Source organism: Giraffa tippelskirchi, chromosome 5, assembly GCF_054371585.1.
Source record: "Giraffa tippelskirchi isolate mGirTip1 chromosome 5, T2T-mGirTip1v1.2.pri, whole genome shotgun sequence".
NCBI classification, from domain to species: Eukaryota; Metazoa; Chordata; class Mammalia; order Artiodactyla; family Giraffidae; genus Giraffa; species Giraffa tippelskirchi.
Window position 1 is genome coordinate 36,004,163 of NC_137279.1, and position 9,886 is coordinate 36,014,048.

At 41.2% G+C, this 9,886-nt stretch overlaps 1 pseudogene; it reads right to left on the bottom strand.

Annotated features, from left to right (window-relative positions):
* Positions 1-6,721: 6,721 nt before the first annotated feature.
* Positions 6,722-6,877, bottom strand: LOC145505145 (large ribosomal subunit protein eL39-like; annotated as a pseudogene).
* Positions 6,878-9,886: the final 3,009 nt, after the last annotated feature.

Below are 9,886 nucleotides of genomic sequence, written 5' to 3' on the forward strand. Positions count from 1 at the left end.
TCATGTCACTGCTTATTCGAGGGGGTTGACTTTGCAATGTTCAGTCTCTTTGGTTCTCAGGTGGTTACTCTATTACAAATATCTTTTCGCTGACCTTTAAAATTTGTACTCGTGTGCTAACCATCTCGTGAACATCATCTTAGGCACTACAGTTGATAAAACTTTGCCTAACAGCTTGTGAAATAAGAGAAAGTGTTTCTGCAAAATTTGCTGTGTGCCGAGCTCTGCCAAAGCCTGTACGTTGATGGTTTCATTCTCTAAGATGATACTCTCATCTTTGTTTTTTTTTCAGCAGATCAAAGTGAGGAGTATGGAGGGGTTTGGTCATTTGCCAGATGTCACCTGTTCAGTTAGTAGAAGAGCAGGTGTCCCGGCTCCAAAGTCCTTGCCCCACCCCCCCTCACCACTTTTAATGTTATCCTATTCTTCTATCCTTGGAAGGAAAGCTATGACAAACCTAGACAGTGTATTTAAAAGCAGAGACATCACTTTGCCAACAAAGGTCTGTATAATCAAAGGTATGGTTTTTCTAGTAGTCATGTATGATGTGAGAGTTGGATCGTAAAGAAGGCTGAATGCCAAAGAATTGATGCTTTTGAATTGTGGTGCTGGAGAAGATTCATGAGAGTTCCCTGGACAACATGGAGATCAAACCAGTCAATCCTAAAGGAGATCAACCCGGAATATTCATTGGAAGGACTGATGGCTGAAGCTGAAGCTCCAGTACTTCGGCTACCTGATGTGAAGAGCCGACTCATGAGAAAAGACCCTAATGTGGAGAAAGATAAAAGGCAGGAGGAGAAGGAAGTGACAGAGGACGAAATGGTTGTATGTCATAACCTACTGAATGAACATGGATTTGAGCAAACTGGGAGCTAGTGAAGGACAGGGAAGCCTGGTGTGCTGCAGTCCATAGAGTCACAAAGATTCGGACACGACTGAGTGACTGAACAATGACAACTGTCCTTACAACAACAATAATTCTATCTTGTGAAATGACTTCTCATATTCCTCTGATGATATTAGTGGTGGCTTCTGGAATTTTGTATTACTGTGTAGTTTCTCTTCCAAGTTCCTTTGGCCTTTGTTTTTCTGTTGTTTTTTGTTTGTTTTGTATTTTAATATTTATTTGGCTGTGCCAGGTCTTAGTTGCAGGATGTGAGATCTAATTCCCTGAGCAGGGGTCAAACCTGGACCTCCTGCATTGGGAGGGTACAGTCTTAGCCACCACATCACCAGAGAAGTCCCCTTTGGCCTTTGTTTAATCTCTTTTATGTTACAGGATTCCTCAAATACATAATGCTATTTACCTATCTGTATTAATAGAGTAGACTGAGAATCTGGGTTAACTTTTTGTATGCCAATTGGTAGAACTTCTTCGATAGTAGTGCTCACATTTCTTAAGCTTTGCTGGGGTTTGCAGCATAAATCATCCCCTTCTGGCTTTTCCTTACTTTGGGATTAGGTTTCACCTTGCTTTGGTTTGTTAAAATTGTTCATCACTTCTTTCATTTTGGCCGTGCCAGGTGGAGCATATGGGATCTTTGTTCCCTGACCAGGGATTGAACACATGCCCCCTGCAATGGAAGCGTGGAGTCTTAACCCCTGGACCACCAGGGAAGTCCTTGTAGCCACTATTCTACCACTTTTGGACCAAATCAGCTTTTTCCAAAAAATACATTCACATTAACAATTTCAGACAATATATATAAAAGAAAGCCAAAATCACCCATAATCCCACCGTACAGACGATTCTGTTTTTTTTTAACCAAGTTTGTATACATTTATGCCTGAACAATTATGATGCGTACTGACTTCTGTGTCAGTTTTGTTTCTCCATCTCATGAATGTGTGCTGATTGTCTTCTCCCCATCCAGATGATAAACTCCTGAGAGGTACAGGTTCTGTCATGTTATTTGCGTGCCCCCCTTGTTCCCCATGAATGTAATACAATGCTGTTTTACCCATTCAGATGTAGTCATCATTTTGAAACTTCAGGATTCAGAGGTTTAAAGGTGCTTCTATTGGATACAGCATGTCTCCTGCCTGTACTGTCTCTAGAAGGAAGATGTTTGGGATTTCTGTCTTTAGTCTAAGGGTTGCTATTTTATAGAAACTTGGGATTGCCTTCATTCTGTTCATTATAGATTACAAAATATTTTAAAATTATCAATAGGTCTTGGCTTACAAGGAAGAGGGCCAAATAGGAAGGAGGACTTGAGAATCAGATGAGCAGAAGAGACATGATCCTAAAGAAAAAGATGATTAAAATAACTTCTTACTCCTTTTGTGACTCACTAGTGTGGGTTTCTAAAAGGAGGAGTTGATAGAACATCTTTTGAAAAAAATAGCCAAGCACATTACTTTGTTCACATTTTTTAACCTTTGGGTTTGGTAAAATAGTACACTTCACAGTGTTGTTACTGAAGTGCTCAAGAGAGATAAATAGGCCCTATTTAGTCATTGATTTTTGGCTGTACTGGGTCGTCATTACTGCACTGGCTAGAGTTTCTGTAGTAGAGAGTGAGTGAGTGAGAGCTACTCTCGCTGTGGTTCGCGGGCTTCACATTACTGTGGCTTCTCTTGTTGCAGAGCACAGGCTCTAGAGTGTGCAAGCTTCCGTAATTGCAGCGTGGGGGCTCAGTCTTTGATGCACGGGGTTTAGTTGTTCTGCAGCAAATTGGATCTTCCCAGATGGGATTGAATCTGTGTCCCTTGCATCGGCAGGTGAATTCTTAACCACCGAACCACAAGGGGAGTCCCTATAGGTAAGCTTGTTTGGGGGGTTTTTTTCATTTTAATTGGAGGATGATTCCTTTACAGTATTGTGATGGTTTTTGCCATACATCAATATGAATTGGCCATAGGTATACATGTGTCCCCTCCATCCTTATCTCCCCTCCCACCTCCCTCCAGGTTGTTACAGAGCACTGGCCTTGGGTACCCTGCATCATACATCAAACTCTCACTGGCTATCCATTTTATATATAGTGATGTATATGTTTCATTGAAGGAAACAGCCATAGTATGAACTTGATGATTGGATCAGCTGGGGTTGGGCTAAAGGAATCCACCCTTGGTTGGCACTGGGCTGAAGGAATCCACCCTTGGTTGATAAATAATAGGCGTTTTATGATCATGTTCTGTGTACAAGCCACTCTCATATATATTAACTCATTAAATCACAAACAGTTGTGTAAAGGGACAGGGAACTGGCATATGAATCAAGGCCATCTGGGCTTCTGGGTCTGATCCCTTCACCACTCCTTCTGTGTGGCAGTACAGTGGTCCATCAGTATTTCTAAGGGTTTGGTTCAGGATCCCCACAGATAACCACAGTCTGCACATGCTCAAGTGCCTTATATAAAATGTTGTAGTGTTTGCTTATAATTTTCCCATGTACTTTAAACCATCTCTAAATTACTTACAATATCTAATGTAATGTTAATAGTTGTAAATACAATGTAAATAGTTGATAGTGTTAGTCATTCAGTTGTGTTCGACTCTTTGGGACCCCATGGACTGTAGCCCAGCAGGCTCCTCTGTCCTTGGGATTCTCCAGGCAAGAATACTGGAGTGGGTAGCCATTCCTTTCTCCAGGGGATCTTATCAACCCAGAGATGAAACCCGGGTCTCATGCATTGCAGACAGATTCTTTACCATCTGAGCCACCAGGGAAGTCCTAAATAGTTGATGGCATGGTACAAATTTAAACTTTGCTCTTGGAACTTTCTAGATTCTTCAAATCGTGATTGGTTGAATCTGTATGTGGAACCAAAATATACAGAGGGCCAGTTGTATTTCAGAATGGTCCATGTTCATAATGGCCAAGGTGATATGGGGAAGCAGCACAGCATTCCAGAAGGGGCTTTGGCCATGGGGTCAACTCTAGATTCACCCCTCATTTTATTTTTAAAAGAATGTAAATTTTAATTAAGAAAAGTCCACAACTTAGTTCATCAATTTATTTATTTTGGGGGCTGCAACCAAGACTTCAGTTCCCCAACTGGGGATCAAATCTGTGCCCCCTGCAATGGAAATGTGTTGTCTTAACCACTGCACCACCAGGGAAGTCCTCAACCTGCATTTTAAGTGGTTAAATAACTTCAATCTCACAGCTTTCAATACTAGCCACTCACTGTTGACCCCCTAAATTTGTGCCTCCAGCCTCTCTTCTGTACTGCTGACACAGGATACCTCATGTCTTAAAGGCTCTTGGAATTATTGTTGTTGTTCAGTTGCTCAGTTGTGTCCGAATCTTTGCAACCTCATGGACTGCAGCATGCCAGGCTTCCCTGTCCTTCAACATCTCCCGGAGCTTGCTCAAACGCATGTCCATCGAGTCGGTGATGCCACCCAACCATCTTGTCCTCTGTCATCCCCTTTTCCTCCTGCCTTCAATCGTTCCCAGCATCAGGATCTTTTCTAATGAGTTGGCTCTTCATATCAGATGGCCAAAGTATTGGAGCTTCAGCTTCACCATCAGTCCTTCCAATGAATATTCAGGACTGATTTCCTTTAGAATTGACTGGTTTGATCTTCTTGCAGTCCAAGGGACTCTCAAGAGTCTTCTCCAACACCACAGTTCAAAAGCACCAATTCTTCAGTGCTCAGCCTTTATGGTCCAACTCTCACATCCATACATGACTACTGGAAAAACCATAGCTTTGACTAGATGCACCTTTGTCAGCAAAATTATGTCTCTGCTTTTTAAAACGCTCTCTAGGTTTGTCCGGCTTCCCTAGTGGCTTAGTAAAGAATCAGCCTATGATGCAGGAGACCAGGGTTTGATCCCTGAGCCAGGAAGATCCTCTGGAGAAGGAAATAGCAACCCACTTCAGTATTCTTGCCTGGAGAAGTCCATGGACAGGGAGCCTAGCAGCCTACAGTCCATAGGGTCGCAAAGAGTCGGACATGACTGAGCAACTAACATACACTAGGTTTGTCATAGCTTTTCTTCCAAGTAGCAAGTGTCTTTTAATTTCATGGCTGCAGTCACCATCTGCAGTGATTTTGGAGCCCAAGAAAATAAAGTCTCTCACTATTTCCATTGTCTCCCCATTTATTTGCCATGAAGCGATGTGATCAGATGCCATGATCTTTGTTTTTTGAATGTTGAGTTTTAAGCCAGCTTTTTCACTTTCCTCTTTCACCTTCATCTAGAGGCTCTTTAGTTCCTCTTCACTTTCTGCCATAAGGTTGGTGTCATCTGTGTATCTGAATTGATTGATATTTCTCCCTGCAGTCTTGATTCCAGCTTATGCTTCATCCAGCCTAGCATTTTGCATGATATACTCTGCATATAAGTTAAATAAGCAGTGTGACAATAAATGGCCTTGATGTACTCGTTTCCCAGTTTGGAACCGGTCTGTTGTTCCATGTCCAGTTCTAACTGTTGCTTCTTGCTTACAGATTTCTCAGGAGGCAGGTAAGGTGTCCTGTTATTCCCATCTCTTAAAGCATTTTCCACAATTTGTTGTGATTCACACAGTCAAAGGCTTTAGCATAGTCAATGAAGCAGAAGTAGATGTTTTTCTGGAATTTTCTTGCTTTTTCTATGATCCAGTGGATGTTGGCAATTTGATCTCTGGTTCCTCTGCCTTTTCTAAATCCAACTTGAACATCTGGAAGTTCTTGGTTCATGTGCTGTTGAAGCCTCGCTTGGAGAATTTTGAGCATTACTTTGCTAGCGTGTGAAATGAGTACAATCGTGCGGTAGTTTAAACATTCTTTGGCATTGCCTTCCTTTGGGATTGAAATGAAAACTGATCTTTTCCAGGTCTGTGGCCACTGCCAAGTTTTCCGAATTTGCTGGCATATTGAGTGCAGCACTTTCACAGCGTCATCTTTTAGGACTTGAAATAGCTCAGCTGGAATTCCATCACCTCCACTAGCTTTGTAGTGATGCTTCCTAAGGCCCACTTGACTTTGCACTCCAGGATGTCTGGCTGTAGATGAGTGATCACACCATCGTGGTTATCTGGGTCATTAAGATCTCTTTTGTATAGTTTTGTGTATTCTCGCCACCTCTTCTTAATATCTTCTGTGTCTGTTAGGTCCATACCGTTTCTGTCCTTTATTGTGACCGTCTTTGCATGAAATATTCCCTTGATATCTCTAATTTTCTTGAAGAGATCTCTAGTTTTTCCCATTCTATTGTTTTCCTCTGTTTCTTTGCATTGATCACTGAAGAAGGCTTTATCTCTCCTTGCTATTGTTTGGAACTCTGCATTCAGATGGATATATCTTTCCTTTTGTCCTTTGTCTTTCACTTCTCTTCTTTTCTCAGCGATTTGTAAGGCCTCCTCAGAGAACCATTTTGCCTTTTTTGCATTTCTTTTTTTAGGAGATGATTGAAATCATCGCCTCCTGTACAGTGTTATGAACCTCTGTTCATAGTTCTTCAGGTACTCGATCAGATCTAATCCCTTGAATCTATTTGTCACTTCCACTGTACAATCTCACCTACTTTGAGGACCTAAATCTTGGTGATAAACAGATTAAATGGCTTAAAATAGTAAATTTTTTCCCAACAAAACTCTCACACATTTATTACTAAGCCAAAGCACTAGTGCAGAAACACTGACACCAAGAGAAAAATTATTTTCCCAATAAAACACATCCAGTCATTGAAATAGTAGTGCTGTTCTCAAAGTGATGCAGTCAGATGCAAGTGACCTTGACACGACATACACTTGTACTACTTCATATGCGAGGCTCCTTACAGACCCAGCTTGGTTCTTTTCCATTGCCTTCTCTTCGAGTTGTACCTGATGTTATTACCAGTTTTCATTCAAATCCAGTAAGAAATGGGGCCATTCGGTTTTTGTTTCTTGGCCAAGAATCGCTTGATCCTGAAAGTCATGTGAGAAGACATGGCAAGGAGCAAATTCAACTGCACATAGGATGACAGAGAAGAGAAGAGAGTGGCTATGATTTAATGATCATCTATCATGGTTGTGGCTGTGCTGACTCAACAAAGCAGTTCTCACTCAGACACTCTTAGGCCATTGCATTCATAGTGGCTGATCCTGGGGTCATTGCAAAGTCTTTTCATTCACATCTGGCTGTTGGCTGGGACCCAGCTGGGACTGTTGGAATACCTACACGTGGCCTCTCTGGCACTTTTATCTTCACATTCCAGGTTCTAAGAGCTAACACCCCAAGAGGACCAGATAAAAAATTGGTCTTTTATGACCTAGCAGTCTCAGAAGTCACACGCTGTCACTTCTGCTGCCTTCACAGACCTGCCTGGGTTCATGGGGAGGGAATACAGACCTCATCTCTCAATGGGAGAAATTCCAATGTATTGCTCAGCTGGTAAAGAATCCGCCTGCAATGTGGGAGACCTGGGTTCGATCCCTGGGTTGGGAAGATCTGCTGGAGAAGGGGAAAGGCTACCCACTCCAGTATTCTGGCCTGGAGAATTCTATGGACTGAATAGTCCATGGGGTCACAAAGAGTCGGACATGACTGAGTGACTTTCACTTTCACTAAATGTTTGGCTTGAACAACTTGAGAGATGGAGTTTCCATTTACTTACAAGCTGTGCTTCGTCACTCAGTTGTGTCTGACTCTTTGTGACCCTCTGGACTGTAATCCACCAGGCTCTGCTGTCCATGGGGATTCTCCAGGCAAGAATACTGGAGTGGGTTGCCATGCCCTCCTCCAGGGGATCTTCCCAATCCAAGGATTGAACCCAGGTCTCAGGTCTCCTGCATTGCAGGTGAATTCTTTACCATCTGAGCCACCAGGGAAGATCAAGAATATTGGAGTGGGTAGTCTATCCCTTCTCCAGGGGAACTTCCCAACCCAGGAGGTGAACCAGGGTCTCCTGTATTGCAGGCGAACCCTTTACCAGCTGAGCTACTCAGGGAAAGACTGAAAGAAAAGGGATGTGGGGATGGGGAAATTCACTTGCTTCATTTTGTTCGCTTTAAATTGAGGGTGACTTTAGTCGTCCAAGTGGCTATGTCAAATAAGTAACTGGATAATTGAGCCTAGAGATCATGGCAGAGGTCCAGACTAGAGAAATTATTTGGGGAATCATTCTTATACTTTAAAAATGTTTGATTGTCTTATCTATGAGCTTAGTAAATATATTTGATTTTGTTTTTAATGTACCATAAAAATTTAAATTTTTCTGTTATGGTTTTGTGCATGTTAAGTTTATTTCCTAATTACTTTAGCCAAATTTTTTATTTTATTTCATTTTTTTGACCATGCTGTGTAGCTTGAGGATCTTCTTTCCCTGACCAGAGATTAAGCCTGGGTTCCATGGCATTGGAAGTTCAGACTCCTAACCAGTGGACCACTAGGGAGTTCCCCCTAATTACTTTAGTGTTCATATAGTTTTATAATGGAAAATATATCTTTTCTACTATACTTTCTAGTTAGATATTATTGGTGTAGAGATATGAGTTTCTGAAGTATATCTTTTGTCCAGCAATCTTATTTCTATTAATTGTGGGATTGTGATGGGGTTTCCTATGTAGATACATATATCATCTGCAAATAAAGATAGTTTTGCTTCTTCCTTTCCAATTTTTATACAACTCACTTTTCTTATTACATTGGCGACAGCTTTCAGCACCCTGTAGAACAGAAAAAGTCAGACTAGGCATCTTTTTAAAAAAATACATTTATTTATTTGGCTGCATTAGGTCTTAGTTGTGGTGCACAGGCTCTATAGTTTTGGCTCACGGGCTCCAGAGTGCATGGGCTCAGTAGTTGCGGTGAATGTGCTTAGTTGCCCTCTGGCGTGTGGGATTCTAGTTCCCTGACCAGGAATCAAACCCACATCTCCTACATTGGAAGGCAGATTCTTAACCACTGGACCACCAGGGAAGTTCCCAGACTAGGTATCTTTGTTCCAGAATTAAATGGGAGAGCATATAAAAAATTTTGTGTGTGTGATTTTTTAAAAATAATTTTATGTATTTATTTTATTTTTGGCTGCTCTGGTCTTTCTTGCTGCATGGGCTTTTCTCTAGTTGCAGCTAGCAGGAGCTACTCTCCAGTTGCGGCCCCTGGGCTCTAGAGCATGGGCTCAATATTTGTGGCACATGAGCTTAGTTGCTCTGTGGCATGTAGGATCTTTCTAAACCAGGAATCGAATCCCTGTCCCCCACATTGGCAGGTGGGTTCTTTACCATTAAGCCACCAGGGAAGACTAAGGTGTGTAATTTTTTTAAGGGAAGTTTTGGGGAGATCATCTGTATCAAATTGTGCAGTTTCCTTCTATTTTTTATTTTAAGAAAATTTCTGGACTTCCCTGAAAGTCCAGTGGTTAAGACTCTAGGCTTCCAATGCAGGGGGGCAGGGGTTCAATCCCTGGTCCAGGAACCAAGATCCTATGTATTACTCATCCAAAAATGAAAAAAAGAAAAAGAAAATATCTCTGTTAAGTAGATATTGAAAATTATCAAGGGCTTTTTTTTCAACTCCTGTGATTTCACATGGAGACTACTATTGCTGAGAATTACACTATTAAATATTTTTATCTTAAACCATTCTTGCATTCCTGCAAGATTAGTTTCAGCTACCTAATATTTTATTTAGAATTTTTGATCTAATTAGCAAAAATGAAATGACCCTATGTTTTGCTTTTCTACTTTCATTCTCATCCAGTTTTGGAATTAAACAGTTTATTGGCGTCAGAAAATTAGTTGAAGATATTTTATTCACTGAGTAAATATTTCAAAGCTATTCACTGAGAACCATTATGTGACAAATACTGTTCCAGATACAGGAAAATAAAAATCTTTTCATCATGGAATTTATGTTCTAGGGAGAGAAAACAGAAAATAAACATGATAAATAAGTAAAATATACAGTACATTCCCTAGTGGCTCAGTTGCAAAAGAATCAATCTGCCGATATAGGA